Below are 6177 nucleotides of genomic sequence, written 5' to 3' on the forward strand. Positions count from 1 at the left end.
CTCGCCCAGGCCCAAGCACCAGTCGTCCAGGCCCCAGCACCAGCACCAGTCGTCCAGGCCCCAGTACCAGTCGTCCAGGCCGCAGCACTACCAGCCCAGGCTCCAGCACCACCCACCCAGGCTCCGCAGTCATTGATTTTCTAGACGCTGAAGCTATACCTGTCCAGGGTCTAGTCGTCGAGATTCCAGCCGTCGTAACCCCACCTATTCAGGCTCCAGTCGCCGAAATCTCGGCTGCCCTACTTGCAAAAATAGATTTTTGAATGCACCATCTACGACAAGGGGAAGCAGAAGACTTCCCGTAGAAAAAACAAACACAAAAAAATCAAATTTATGTAAATAACGATTTACAGATTTCAGTTTTAATAAAATAAAATTATTTTCATTGGAATTGGAATTGACTTTTTTTCTTTTTCATAAAATCTTTATTAATTTTCAAAAATAGTTAAGACCTTTTAATTCTAGCTGGTATATTATTATGAAATGAAATACTAGTTTAGCAATTTATTGGTAATGAACTTTATCATTAGTACGCGTTTAAAATGATAAAATTAGGCCTAGCGTGTAGGCTTAGTTCAAGGTTAATAAAATTTTAGGCTATAAAAGGTTGCCTCGATACGCTGTGGTTGCTAAGGGCTAAGGTTGGTAACTTCGTTTCTAACGAACATCGTGACGTCACTGAGATGAGCTCCTATCGTATTTATTAAAATGGGGAAAAATAATTAATTTCATACCGCGTAGTAGACATTTTTTTTGTATTACGCTACGTAAATGGAAATTTTTCCCTAATCCTCTTTTCTGAATGACGTACAAAATTTCGGTACTTGGCCAGAAAGGATATGTTTAATCATCTACTTAAAGTACTGATCTGAACACTCTACCTGTCCAAATTAATTAATATTTCCATGTCTGTTGTTGAAACATTTCAAATGCAGGTATTGTTATAGTACAAATGCATAATTTAATGAAGCAATTCTAATTGTAATACTTATATTTAATGAAATAGGAAAAATGTATTTCTAAAACCCTATTTTGTAACTCAAAAGGAACTTAAAGAAACTGAAAAAGTTTCACATGGAATTGGGACTAGTGGGTAGCCATTATCACGTTACAATGTGGTTTTTGTTATGGAACCAATGACAATAAGCTATAAACTTGGCTTATCTTTGATAAAAAAACGTCTCTTATTCCTCAAGAACATGTATATTTATCGAGAATGTACTAGCTCTATTAGATATTTTGAAGAAGGACGAACTAAAAATTTATGCTTGTTTACGAAATTAATTAGCGTATTTTAAAAAACATTTGTTCTTAACAAATGCATTCATGTTAGGAAATGATTTATGGAAAATGTACTTTCATGGGTTAGCTTTAATTTTTTACGTATTGGAAAATGTATTTCAGCGTATTATTATAAGTAAAATTTTAGTCTTAACAAAGTCCACCAGTTAGGAAATGGTTTATTGATAGGAAAATATTTATAAATACTAAAGACAGAAGCAGAAACTAGGAGATCGGAGGAAAAAGAACCAACGCGATCGAAAATAATAATAATAAAGCCTTTAAAAACGTTTTGCGTTCTTTATTGCATACTATTACCATATTTTAGTTTGGGCTTACTGTATTTAGTACCATGGCGCCATCTAAACTTTGAAATAATCCTTAATTAAATATATTGATAAAAGGGCTCAAGTGATGACACTTCCCTCCTTTTCGGTGACGTACCGAATCTCACGTGACTCGTTCATTTTTCTGTGCGCGCGCACGTTTAATAAGATAACTGAACTTTGAGCAATGGGTTTTTTTAAACGTAGAATTTCATAGTACCAAAAATTCTCGATAGGGGCTCGTGACGTACCGATTATCACGTGACTCGTTCATTTTTCTGTGCAACACTTACCCATTTTTTAGCAATCTTCTACGTCGCTCAGTTTTCCAAAAGGATTGTTTTCCGTAAACATTTTCAAGTGAGAGCTCGATTTTGATATCGTCAACGTGGTATTTCCAAAACTCTCCTTCGAGTAGCCAAGGGTTTTTTCCAAATACTCAAGTGGATTAATATGTGACGTCAATCATTAGAGGCAGTTTAAACTCTCAGAGAGAGACAGCCAATAGAATTTGAGGGTTATTTGAAGTTTAGATCACGTGATGAATTAATCTCAACAAGATAGGAACTGATTAATCTCCCACGCGTCCTTTCTCTTCGGCGCATTGACGAGTAAAGACCTGCTTTCTGATCTTTCCGTCTTTTTCTACAGCTCGACAAAGGATTTCCAACCGTAAAGTAAGTAACCATTTTTTTCTTTGTAATAGACTATATTTTTAGACATATTTAACACAATTTGCATATTGAAAAAAGCGTTTATATTGAGAATTTTAGCGTAGATATTTAACCATATTGATAAAATTAGGTTTAGTAGGCTTAGTGAGACACTTAGGCTTAGCATGTAGGCTTAGTGATTTAGGTTTAGTAGGCTTAGCATGTTGTAGTATAGAATGTATCATTTGAAACTATAGAACATATTGTATCTAGATCAACTATGGAAAATGAAACGGTTCGTCACTGGAAAAATCCACACGTTTCCAAAGAAAAACTAGCGGAGGCTGGATTCTACTACATTCAACGTGCCACGGAATCTTAGAAAAATGGGAATCAGGAGACGTACCAGATAAAAGCTTCTCACCTGCATCTGAAGAAGACGACTTTTGTGACTGTCCCTCGTATGTCAGACGATACTGCTGTTAGACACTACAAATACGTGAGTTAGAACTTTTAATTAAATTATTTATACAAGTTGCAGAAGGTAGTTCGTTTCAACCCTTTAAATGAAATTGTATATATCCATTTCGAATTAATTACAACTATATTGATAAATTACGATTTAAACGGATTATATATAATATCGGATTAGTCGTAGAACCAATGTTACGTAATCATGTAAACACAGTTCTAAAATAAAAATTAAATTTAAATAACTCGTTTTTATTGCCTATAGATTATAAATTAAGGGATTTTATTCGGTTTCAAATAGATTTTTTAAACGAGCATAAAAATGTTATCGAATGCATGTATTTAGCTATTGTTAAAAACCTTAAAAAATTCACGAATTATTATATGGTAAACCTTTCGAGGGTTTATTTTTGTACCCCGATCAATTTAATTCGTACCATAAAGTAAAATCTTATTTTGGCTGTTTAAATCACCCTCGGAATTACTACAAGATTTTACTAATTTACTCGCAGATAATCAATTAACCTGTAAACTTACTTACTTTAATTTGTTTTCATTGTGTAAAGTACAAGATAACCATCTAATGGAATATCTGATAGTACCTACTAACCCGTAAACAAAGTTCTAAAATAAAATATTAAATGTAAATAACTTATTATTATTGCCTAGAGATTAGAAATTATGGTTAACGGGGTGGGGGTGCTATAGCGATTATATTTCGACGATTGGGGAGGGGGAAGGAAGCAGAGAGAAAATCTTGGATATTATATTTCGGCGATTAGGGAGGGGAAAAAGAGGGAAAGCAGAAAAATCTTGGCGATTATATTCCGGCGATTGGGGAGGGGGAAGGAAGCAGAGAGAGAATCTTGGCGATTACCGTTCAGCGATTGGTGAGGGGAAAAAGGGGGAAGGAAATCTTGGTGATTATATTCCGGTGATTGGGGAGGGTAAAAAGGGGTAGGGGAGCGATTGTGATAAGATATCTGACTGATTATCTCAATCTCGGAACAAAGATCCTTTTCTCTTAAAGCTTCCTATTAGTGGTAGTTAAATCAAAAACAAGGTTTGATTAAATTCTGCCTTTAGTATGATTTCACGTGTAATTACCATAATATTATTATATATTATATATTATATTATTACATTAAGTATTCTTAGTATTATTGAAAAAGCATTGCAATATTGTGAACCATAGCATAATACGAATAATACCGATTTAAATTGGCGTAATCTATATATAAAATTTCAGTAATAATATTTAGATTAATACAGTTTACAAACGTCTCAAATCCGGTGGAAATGTTAAATAATATCGCTTAACCACAAATTAAATATTAGAAAAATATTAATTATACCGTGTTATATTAGCAAAAGTTTAAGACTAGAGTGGGGGCCCTAGTGTAACTTTTGGTGTAAAGCCGTTCCGAGTTACCGTTATCTGTGTAACCTTCGGCCCTTCGCTATTACCTTTGGGAATTTTATTATTATAATTACTATGAAAAGGGTTTCAGAGCTGAATCCAGGGAGGAAATGTGTCCTAGTTCATAATGGAAGAATAGCCAAATTTCTGTCTTAATTGAAACGAAAGCTATTGAAGTTTTGCTGAAATAGTGTTCCATGTTGACTGTCCGTAGCCTAGATATAACATTATTTATTATTTAATTTACACAAATAGAGATCACATAAGCGGCGTTTTCGCCATTATCGACGCTATTGAAATTAAGTTCTTCTCTAAAAGTAAAACGATGACGTAATAAGTATCACGTAAATAGAGTTGAAACTTTTTGGAAATGCTTTTATTTTCCAGAATACGGATTTTGAGAAAAATACGACGAAGATGGGCTTTTTATTAATTTAACGCAAAAGAAAAGAAGTTGACCATTCGTTTTAGAATTGAAATGGGTTCTTTTATTTTCAACAAATAACGACCCGAAGCACTGAACAGACTTTTGCTTTAAACACTAGAAGCTGCGAATAACAGAAGTCCTCTCGCGTATTCCTCCAAAATTGAATAGTCGACCTTTTTAAGATCTCCTCCATTCAACTATGTCATCCAACTTCGTAAGCTTCTGACTCAAATACCTCTCAATTTTGTTATAATTTGAGTCGTCGCGGTAACTAGTCAACGCGGAAATAGTGCTGTGATTCCAACTTCGAAAAAGAAATTGGAATTCAGGAATGACATCATTTCTTATCTTTCTTTTGGACCAAGTCATCTCATAAGACTCTATTTTTGGATTCAAGGCGATGCAAATTCGATGGAGTTCGTGTATTTCCAATATTGAAACCTTCCTTTCAGGAATTCTTGACTCTATCGAGATTGAAGTTGAATTTTTTAAATAGAAAATTAACGGGGAATTTTAATTAGCCTTTTATTTCAGGGTGTTCATGTTTGCAGCTTACACTATAATGGTTCAAAAGGAAAAGACAGATGTATAGAGGGATTTATATCCCTAGATTAGTCCTTTGTCGCGATTTTAAAAGGCATTATCAATTTTATCAGTTGTTGTATTAGACTACGGTCAATAGTGAAGTAGATTAGGATCGTTTCAATCTAACAAGATACTTTCAACCGGTTCGTAAACGTCCTCAATTAACTCCAACGTATTTCATTTCGATTTCCACATCGTGAAAGCTTCTTGTTTCAGGCTTTTGCTTAGATTTTTTCTAGCCTGACCCTTTTGAAATGAGTATGGTAGGCCTTTGCCTTATCCAAATCAGTGATTTCTGGCCAGAGAAGCTGGGTTGTTTTTGAGTCAAATACGAGGGGGAACTTGAAGTTTAACTGATGGAACGCGCTCCATAGGCTTCGTTGGCTATACGAAAATGGCTATATGCTGTGCTTGGAGCACCGGGTCATGAATATATGATATACTAAAATGAGGGAATTATAATTAACGAAACCTTTTTATCTCTAGTCTTCAGATTTATTCTATTCCGAAATAATCTATCTGGGTACTAGTCCTTCGTTATTCGGAGCTAGAAAGTAGTTTCCGTACCAACGTCTTCAAAATAAAATGAACCACTGTTGGCTTCGACCCAAATATCGGTGGTAATGGGCGGATGCTTCACGAGAACTCACGTTAAAAAAGGTTGGGTGAAATTCAACCCATTTTGGGTCAATTGTTACCCAAATTTTGGGTCAGTATTTCTAATACAAATAAATATGATCCAAATGAAAACCACCCAAGTTGGGTAAAAATAATCACCCAAACTTGGGTTAATTATCAACTGCTCAAATGGTTTGGTTAGAAATAAATAATTCAAAGTTGGGTAAATGAAAGAATTAAAAAAATATTTTTACCTTCTCCTTACGTAATTAAGACGTGCTTTCGAGACAAGTGATTTTCTAGCCCCATCTTATAAAAAACGGATTCTATAGCATTTATAGTTGCACTGGTGGAATAGCTGTGTAAGGACCTGGTTGTTACAAATTAAACTCTTTG

The sequence above is a fragment of the Leiobunum rupestre genome, chromosome 1 (assembly GCF_980474605.1).
Source record: "Leiobunum rupestre chromosome 1, qqLeiRupe1.1.hap1, whole genome shotgun sequence".
NCBI lineage: Eukaryota > Metazoa > Arthropoda > Arachnida > Opiliones > Sclerosomatidae > Leiobunum > Leiobunum rupestre.